Source organism: Phyllostomus discolor, chromosome 4 (genome assembly GCF_004126475.2).
Source record: "Phyllostomus discolor isolate MPI-MPIP mPhyDis1 chromosome 4, mPhyDis1.pri.v3, whole genome shotgun sequence".
In the NCBI taxonomy this organism is placed as follows: domain Eukaryota; kingdom Metazoa; phylum Chordata; class Mammalia; order Chiroptera; family Phyllostomidae; genus Phyllostomus; species Phyllostomus discolor.
In genome coordinates, this window is record NC_040906.2 from 7742348 (window position 1) to 7752591 (window position 10244).

Genomic DNA, 10244 nt, shown 5'->3' on the forward strand with positions numbered 1-10244 from the left:
AAAATGTCAAAAACTGGCCTGGCTGGTGTAGCTCAGTGGATTGAGCGTGGGCTGTGAACCAAAGTGTCACAGGTTCGATTCCCAGTCAGGGTACATGCCTGGGTTGCAGGCCATGACCCCCAGCAACCGCACATTGATGTTTCTCTCTCTTTCTCCCTCCCTTCCCTCTCTAAATAAATAAAATCTTTTAAAAATGCCAAAAACTGGGTAAAACTGTGGATTAGATGCAGATGTAGAAAGAATTGGTAAGAGGGAAGGTTAATCTGGACAAGTAGTTCTCGGTCTTGGTTGAATATTATAATCTCCTGAGACCTTTAAAAATCCCAGTTTTACTTCTGTATTTTTGAGTATCAAGTTGCATCTTCAGACACAGCTACCACAAAATTCAAACCAACTCATTGCTGCTTCTAGTCAGAAATTAGGTGGCAGCTGCCACTGAGCTGTAACTGGAAGAAAGGAGCTCTGTGATAATAATAAAAAAAGGTGTATTCAGAAACCTCAGCTCCATGGGGGTGTGCCCGAAACTGTTGTGTAATCCCCCCCCCCCCCCCCCCCCCCCGCTCCCCGTAAGGTCCCCCAGCTCTGCTGAGCCTCATCTGGTTGTAACCCTCCCCAGTCTTTGCTCCCTCCGCTGCGGGGGGTCCCGGCAGCAACTGTGGCCCCTGCCTCGACTGGGCCCAGCTCTCCGAGTTCTCACTAGCGTATCTTGTGTGTCTCGCTTTCTGGGGGAAATGCACCCCCTGTTCCCATTGGGAGAGGAGGGAACACTGAACTCACGACTTTGTGCCAGTCGCCTCCTGACATCCCTGGTGATCGATGGAAGAAGAAGGTGAGGGGGGTGTTAACATCTGAACCGGATTGGATGAGCCCCAGGACAGATGATTCCCGCCTGCCCAAAAGTGTCCTTCCCTGCCTCAGGCCATTTCCTGCGCCTGCGTCCCCGGGAACTCCTTACACTGCGCAGGGCACGAACACCAGCCCAACCCTGAAAATAAATTAAGAAATGAACCCATTAACAAGCTTCTTTCTATCCTTTCCTCACAATTAAGGGCTCATAACACCTATTTAAAAAAATAAACACTGTATTTGATCCTTACAGTTTTTTTTATTGATCTTTTAAAATTCCTGAAATGTTGAGAAATCCCAGTATTTCAGAATTATTTCTTGGAAGGAATTTCACCACAAAGTATAAATGGTCGTCTGCCTTTGAAGAGAGTCAGTGATATTAATACCTCTCAGTGCATTAGTTTGGTATAGTTTATATTGATTAAATAATTCATGTTAGCAATGATGTGACAAGGACATCTGGTTAGGTCTTCAGCTACCGAGCCCAATTTCTACGATATTTTGCATTGCACTGCCACCTAGTGGCCTGTTTTATTATGGTACACCAGCTAGAACAATCTGCCACTGTCAGTACTGTTATTTAAGAAAACGATCAGAGCAATAAAAACCCAGACAATAGCACCTGCTCACTCTCATGAAGTACCGTTCATCTATTTTGACAAAAGATTCACGAAGTTCTTTTTAAAAATCACAATAAAAGAGAAAATCGCAATAATTTGATTGACCTTGCTGGATTATCTCTGTTTAATAAAACCAAACAACATATTTTAAAAAGAGTTTGATAAAATTACATAAAATGTGAGAGGTAGAGGACTTCCTACGAATAATTCTTAAAATCACTTTATTCTACATATGAAAAACATAGGCCCCGAAAGAAAAACACTATAAACATTTGTCAGAGGCCTCAAAACCAGGTGGTACCTTCAGATGTAAGCCTCAGTAATTGGGACTCACAGCTAGAGGTTTTTTTTTCCTGCAATGTGGCTTTCTTCATTAAGAAGACAATCTCATTAATTTATTGGAGAGAGCGTCAGGCAGCCATGGAAATAATGAGCAATCTGAGGGAAGCTCAGCCATCGTTTTATGGGATAAAATTCAACGTCCTCGAAGCCACACGGCGGGTGGAGAGTCGGAGCCGCTGCCTCAGAAGCAGAAGAGAGCCTTGGAGACAGACAGGCAGGGCGGGGCGGGGCTCCAGCTCAAAGAGAAGCTCATTGCCGTCACCCACCTACCAGTTTTATGAAGACAAAAGACGCGTATGTCGTGGTTGCTGTATTTTCTAGCTCTGTGAAAGCAAAACACTCTACACACCTCAGGAATCATAAGAAAAAGGGAGATGGGCTGAATTATCTTTGGCCTCAATGCATGATGTGCCAAGACCAGTTTTTACTTTATTTTTTTTTGCAAATCTTTGCATCCATTTCTACATCACAATTTCTCAACATAAAAACCTGTCTGTTACAGTTTCTCGAGGTTTTTCAAAATTGTTGTTAGTGCTAAATCACGTGCGAAATGGACGATTTCAAGCCCTATTCAGAAAAAGGATCCGAGCCACCTTTAACTAGAGGAGTTGAGATGGTATTACTTAAGTTACTCTCTTAGAACCTGTTCTGGAAAAATCCCAAATTTGAAAAGATAGCGATTTTTAAATGATTAGATATTCAACTGGATGAAAATGGTCTTAGTTAAAGAATTCCAAATAGGTGCTTTCAGCCAGCTGGGGCTTCCCCTGCCGCTTACCTGGCATAACTACATACGGAGGGACGGAGGGGTGAGAACAGGGCAGCTTCTACGCAGTCCTGATTCTAACACCGAGGGCTGAAAACCAGGTGCTCTGTCTGCAGTGGAAATAAACCGCCTGAAGAAAAGGGGGGAAGAAAGCTTCTCTAGAGACTGACATCCTCCGCATCACCTGGGGACTAGTGAGAAAAGTAGAATGACCAGGCCCCTTTCTAAACCCCCTGCATGAGAAACTCCCAGAAGGCAGCCCGGAAATCCGCGTTTAAACATGCCCTTCAGGTGATTCCCATGCACGCCAGAGCTTTAGCCACAATGGCCCGCTTCCACCCTAGACCTTGTTCCTGTTCGTCTTCAGTTTATCTCAAAAGAGCAAAGAGAAGGAACGCCTCTCGTAGTGCCTGGTATATTCTGCGATCCAAACAAAACTAGCAATTATTTTCAGTGTGGTTAATATTATTCTAGTGCTGTGTGTATATGCTACCAGTCATTCAGAGAAGCCGGGCTTTTGGACCGTTCTGTGATTTGACACAAGTGCAGCCCATAAAGCAGAAGCCTCCTCATTAAGGTGATGGGTGGTTGGTAGCAGGTGTGAGGAGGGCGGGAGGAGGAGGCTGCAAGGAACACGATAAGTGGGCTTAGGTCGCCCTCTGGTGGCGGTTAGGGAGAAACGCGGGAGGAAGGGGCCATTGTTCTCGCTCACTTGCCCACACCCACTTCGGCTCCAGCCCAGGCCGGTGTCTCCAGGGAGCCCCTGAACCGCAGGAAAATCCTGTCTGCATAGGATCAGCGAACACTCGCTGTGCGGGGCCAGGCCTCCGAGCTGCTCCTCCCCAGCTCCCCAGATGCCTGGACGATTGGTTTAAGATGGAGCTGAGAGTCCCCTTCCGTCTCTGAACCTGCCTTTCCAGGACGGTTCAGCACACCTCCTCCGCGTTCTTCAAGACACTGGGGGCGCAGCCAGCGAAGACAGTGCGCATTCACAGCGCCCTCCTCGGGGGCGACCTTTTGTCCAGGGTCCTGGGGACGAAGCACGCTCCCCTTAGATTTTAGCTGAAGAGGGAGGGAGAAACGTGCAGACTTCCAACAGGCCGGAGGGCTCGCGCTGAGACGGGGAAGCCCAGGGAACAGGGAGCCCAGGCGGGGCAGCCGGGCCCCCACAGTCTTCTGAGGGTCAGGAAGGTGTTCTGGGGGAGGAGAGGAGGACCTGAGGGCGGGTCAGTAAGACCCGGAGGAGGGGTTAGGACAAAAGCACTTGGTCGTCTAAGTGGGTGCAGAAATCAAAAGAGTGACCCAGGAGACTGAACGGGGGATGTGAGGATGTACGAGGAAATGGGGGAGATCGTGGGGCACGGAGGTGCAGTCAGGTCCTCTGATGAATGAATGCCCAGGGCCCGAGGCGACGCGCTGGGAGTCGGGTCTCTCCGTCCCAGTTCTTTCTGTCACAACAGGCTTCGACCAGAGCGGGCTGCTCTTGCTGGAAACTTCTTTCCTTCCTCCCTCCCTTCCCTTCTTTCTCCGGAGAACTACTCCTGTGGACACTTGGGGGAAGAACATTCCAGAAAGAGGGAAACGTCAAGGATGAATGCCTGAGGGGTGGGCGCGCACTGGGCTTGCTCAAGGACCCGCACGGAGGCCGGTGGGCCGTGGCCCGGGGCTCTCCAGCCCGATACAGAGCCGCTCATTCAGGGTCCTTGACTGCGCACCGCGGCTGTTTCCATGACACCCATCCGATCCCGGAGAGGAGGCGGGACGAGTCCCTCCGAAGCCAAGCCAACAGCAAAGGGCGATTTCTGCGGTGATGGTTACACCGTAACAGTAACAAAAGAGCGTTTGTGCGGGGGATATGTATTTGCTTGTTTGTTTGTTTTTAATGAGGTCGCTTATTTCTCTGGCGCTCTGTGACTCGGGGCACGAGACCGTTGCCAGCGCGCCTCCTGGCGCTGAACGCAGAGCCACCGGCACTGGGGACGTGGGGGGCGGGGGGGGGGGGAGGGCTCCCAGGCAGAAAGCGGGGAGGAACCACTGTCCGTCTGCCCAGGGAGAGCAGCAACGTTTTCACATGCCCGGGGTCTCAGGGCCGAGGCCCCGCTGCCTTCCCCTCTGAATGTGCAGCGCCCCGCATTGTGCCCGGCACAAAGACCGCCTCAGAAAATTGGAAGGGAGCTTGGAGGCGGGAAAGGAGCATGTTGTTAACCCAGCACCAGGCGGAGACTGCAGCTGCGGGCCCCCGGTTGGCATTCGCCGGCAGGGGGGTTAAAGAGCTGTTTGTGCTGCCTTCCCGGGCTCTTCGCAGAAGCTTCCAAACACAGCTGCCCGCTCGGCCACGCCCACCCGGTGCAGCTGCAGGCTGGGGGTGGGGGCGCTGGGGTTCCCACTGCGGTTCCCGCAATGCCAGACCCAGTCCCGCGCACTCACTCCTGGAACGACTGGTCGAAGTCACAGCACAGAAGGTTGTAGGGTTTTTCATTACAGAGTCACGATGTGTTATATCGCTTTTCCCCTTCAAGTTGCCCGTCCCAGATGTTGACATCCATTGGTACTCCCCCGGCAATGGGATGAGGGGGCTCTGCCCTTCACTGGGGTCCAGTCACCGCAGGGCATTGATGTTCCTGCTACTCACCCTCCGTGTCTGGAAAAGGCAAGGAAACCCCCCCCCCCAGCCCCACCCAAGGTGGTATTGTTACAGAACACAAGGGGGGAAGCGGAGGGCAATGCACTATTACCGAAAGGAACCCCCCAGGTCTGTTATATCCACTGCCTTATAGGAAAGACATTTCCTGATGCCAAAGATTCATGAAAAGGAAAGGAAATATTTATTTAATGCTATACAGACTTAAAATAGTGACTTAATGTGCTCATCAAAATCCCAAAGTCCCTTAAAACACCCACAAACACACAGTCCTTCCTTCCCCCTTTGCCCAGTCCAGAGTACCGTATCTCAGGAAAAGAAATAGAAGTCCGTGGCTCAGGCAGTCCTCTGGTTCTTCCCAGTTAGTACTCCATCTCGACTGGGAGACCTCCCTGGGTTCCTGGCACCCTCGGCTGAGTCACTGGGATCTCTGCTAAAACCAGGTGGTGGTTCCCCCTTTTAAACCTATGGGGGGTCCCCACTGTGGCAAAGCCGCGTGGTTCTCCCTCCAATGGCTGCCACGTCTGGGTTTAAATCCCCGCGCCAATCTTCCTCTGTAGCCTCACTTCCGACTCCTCCCACAATTGGCTACACTTGCCAGTGCTCTTATATCCTTCCAGCTTTACTGGGCTGCCATCATGAGTCTGGGCAGGCGTGGCCCCATGTCATGGAGCCAATCACCTCCAAGCTCTCACACAGGCACTGTAACTAGGGGGAGTTGCCTCCCAGTTATGTCTTGGCCCCCCAAGTAACTTCCCCAGTTACTTCTGTTCCCCTGGCTCAGAGCATGGCCATAGCTATTCAACATATCCATGTAACCAGTTAAAGGTTATAGATATGTTAAATGACCATGCCAGAGGTTAGCTGCAAAGCTGTTGCTATGCAAAACAGCTCTCAATGGCCCTGCTCCATGTGTCCCTTCCCCAAACTCACACCTGTAGGGTGTGTGTGTGTGGGGGGGGTGAGGACATCCTAATATTTCCTGGACACCTTGAGTTCTGGACCCCATTCTGAATCCCTATTTTGGGTCCCCCCCCCCCTTGGCTGCACCCTGTTACAGTATTAAGGATGCCTGTGGACATAGGGAAATGTTGAAAAAGTCAATTAAACGTAGTAAAGTTTCTGAGATGGTGTACAAGGGTGAAGCATTTCCCCAGCCTTGCTGACCTGTTTCTTTGAACTCTCCCTTGATTTGAGACTCGTAGGCACTCTTCATCCATCAGGAGCTTAGAGCCCCGGTGCTGCAGTAAACAAATAAACCAATGAAAACACAACGAAGAACCACGAATACTACACACCCTTATTCCTGGGACATTTATTTGAAAGATTTACACGACTTAGATTGAAGTTGCATGACTTGCCCCCGTGTTCTGGGTCTCAGTTTCCCCTACTGGGAACAGTGAGGATTCGGTTGCCCGACCTCAGAGGCAGATACCCGGCCCTGCCTGTTACAAGTAAGTGTGGAACCCGCCCGCCAGAAAGCCACGCCCAGTGTTTCTCCAACGTGACCACAGGATTCTCCTGTCTCTAAAGTGCAGACCCCAGGCTCTGCCCCAGACCTCAGGGAGGGGACCTCAGACTCTGTATGCACAAGTCAGTACTTCAGATTTTCTCAATGTCAGGCGTGTTTCAGAAGCTGAGATTTTATTTTGAGCCTCAAAGCAATAAAATTTCAGTGGACATTTGAGTGTCTTCCCTGTGCTCGGCTCCATAGAAGATATCGTTGTTTTGATGTTTTCTACTTATACTTCCTTTTGGCCTGTATAGACACGTCTCTGCTAAAAATTATAACAGATTGTCCAGGAATTTATTTAGGCCTTGGCTCTGGTGTGAAAGGAGACTGATGATCATTCTGTGGCCCTGCCTTCCCTCCTTGGAGCCCTACCCTCCTTATTTCACAAGATGGGAAAACGTGTATCACTATGCGAATGACCGACATTGAAATCCAATTTTCCAGTAAGTCTCTCAATACGTGTGTTAAGAAGTTCTAGCAGGCAACCGTGTCTGACTTTGAAGAAGTTCTGACATCTTCTCTGTGCAGAGTTCGGTGGCCTGCAGATGGGATAGAGAAAAAGGCAGGCTTCATCACTTACCGTATTTTTAGGACTATAAGACACACTGGACCATAAAACACACCTAGGTTTTAGAGTAGGAAAACAGGGGAAAATTTTTTGAAGCAAAAAATGTGGTAAAATATTTAATAACCTGTGACCCCACTCCACCCCACCCCCATTGCAAACCAGGTAAGCTCCATTCGGACTATAAGATGCAGCCTCCTTCCTCCCAAATTTGAGGGGGGGAGTGCATGTTATAGTCCAAAATATACGGTATGTACTATGTGACGGCCAATTTACTTAAATCCCCCAAGCTCCAGTTTTACCAGGTGTAAATGAAGATGGTCATCTCCTTCTGTCCCAAGGATGGTACGGAGTACGGATGTTTACGGGGTGTGAATGGCTTCATGACACTCAGAGTTCATGCCACAGTGATTTTTATAATTTTTTAAAAGTACGTTAATGTTAAGTTGTGTTTGTAAACTCTGGTATGCTTTGGCAATTCAGGACAAGGCTGAAGTTTCTCTTGACTGTTTCCTTTCTGACTCTTGGTCCTCTGGCCGGATTTAACAAAACAGACTCCAGTTTTGAAATTCAGCATTGAGTTTAGCCAAAGTTTATATCAGGTTTCCCCCTCTTTTCTGTTGATAAGAACCTGGGGGCTTACTAGGCTTGAAAATGGGTGGAGCGCTCTTCCGGTCTCCCCACTGCCTCCCCACACAGCTCTGAGTCAGGACGCCCTCACGAGGGCGGTGGTGGTCCCCTCCACTAACAGGACCTGGGCATGTCCTTCACCTGAGCTCCCAAGGTCACGGCCCCTGTTGCTAGACCTTGTCCACACAGACCTTCCCTGCCCTGGTCCTGCCGCCTCAGGGGGAGAGTTGATCCAGGACTTGGTCTCTGTTTCTGCGGAAACTCCCAACTTGGCCCTCAGATTATTTCAGTTGAACCCCTGTTCTGTTACACCCCAAAAGCCACACAACTTGAAAACCACCCCTCTTTCTTTATCACACTCTCCATTGCGACCCCCCCCCCCCCCCCCAAAAAGCCTGAGCTGGTTGCTCAAGAACAAAAAGCATTGTTTTAAGGAAGCAACTCCTGCCAAAGGGTCTGGAAGAACAGAACGTGGGACAAAGTCAGGCTTTTGCCCTGTCCCCAGGAGAGGGGGCAGATTGGTACGTTCCACCAAAATCATGCGAAACCAGCAACACACCCAGGTCAATGTCCACAGTGAATTCCTTACACCTTGCCTGTGCCCAGAATTAACGAGTGGGGAGAAGAGAGCTTCCTGGGAATAAATACTGCTCAACAAGGCAGAATTACTGTTTTGGCTATTATCTGGAACCTCCCAGGGCTGCACTGGGCGGGGCTGTAAGGCGTGGTGGATACAAGAAACCCTCCTTTCTCCGGCATCAGGATTGATGGATTGCTAGTGCAGCCTGCCCGCTTCCCGTTTCCTTTGTTTTACTTCCCTCTAGTGGTTGAAATCAGGTACTGCATACTTCGTCCTCCCAGCAACAAGGACGACTGGGAATCACAAAAAAAGCAAAATGAGTCCCTGGGTGTATCACAGGTTCCCCAGGACACCCGTGCTTGCAAACTGGGATAGGCACCGTGAAGGAGAGAAATGAGAGGTTTGCGGCACCTCATCTCTTGCTATTCTAACTTCTGACAACAAAACTCAGGACCCAAATAGAATTCAACACACATTTAGATCCGTCCTTTGCATTCAAACGTTTTCTTATCACTACTTAAAATATAGACAACTAATACGTCCAGATAAAAATAATACCTCCCACTAAAAATTAAACTCATGAATAGAATAGATGTAATGTTAAAAGACATTCGTCTTTATCGTTTTTGTTTCCTTTTTCATTTCGTCTCTCTCCTGTGAGGGCAGGAAATCTTGTTTACGCTTGTGTATCCTGCGTTTTGCAAAGTAAATACCTGAGCACATGGACGGGTGGACGATGCAGGCCCAGCACACCTTTCTCCCACCAGCTCTCTGCAAGACTTTCCCTTATTTAAGAGACAAGCCTTGGCTGCACTGTGATCGTTCCTATGTTCCCCGATTTTCTAGCGTGTTGATGTATTATTGGTTTCAGTGTCGGTCACTTTGGTCTCTGAAGGCATGGACTGAGATGGAATCTGTAGGGATGTGGGTGGAGGGAAGTTCCTGGTTTCAGAATAAGCTTAATGTTCATTTATATGAGAGCTACCTAGTTTCGTGGTCGATGCATGCTGAAGCCATTTCTTCTAGCCTACTTCTGGGGGGCTGTTTGCATGGCTTCAGAGTTGGATGCATGTGGCATGTTGTTCAAGAACATTTTTCTCACCCCCCATCCCCCTCCATCAATATTACAATCAGGTGACATTCTCTCTGGAGCTTGGCATATGGTCTTCCTTATAATACTGCTAGTTGTTTTGTTTTGTTTTGTTTTGTCAAAATAAGCTAACGAGGAAGCTCGGAAGACGTAGATTAGGCACATCTAGTCTACCATCCTACTATCGCCAAATCGCAGAATTCAGTCTGCATTGAACGGGGCTGGGGTGTGCATGACTTTAGAAACTATTTGTCCTTTCTCATTATCCAGCTGAACTTGAAACATGTCTTAGCTCGGATATGCAAGGCAAGAGGACACGACTCCCTTTCAAGGGACACGGGCCCAGCACACAGATCAGAACTGACTTCCAGTGCTGTGCCGGCCGCCTGCGCAGATGGGGCGTCTGCGCAGCTGCAGGGGAGAGGCTGCAGGCCAGCTGGCTGGTCCAGACGACCTCCAGAAAGAGGACAATCCTCTTGCCCCATTAAAGTTTCTAGAAGCAGAGGGAAGCTGGGAGTTTTCTTAAAAAACAGTGCTAGGTAGAGAGAGGCATCCAAACTGTTAGATCTTAAGGAGGGGCGAACAGAGTCACACTGAAGAAAAGACTGGGCCTAGATGGAGCAAGTACCCCGGCGATGCCGGTCTGGGCCC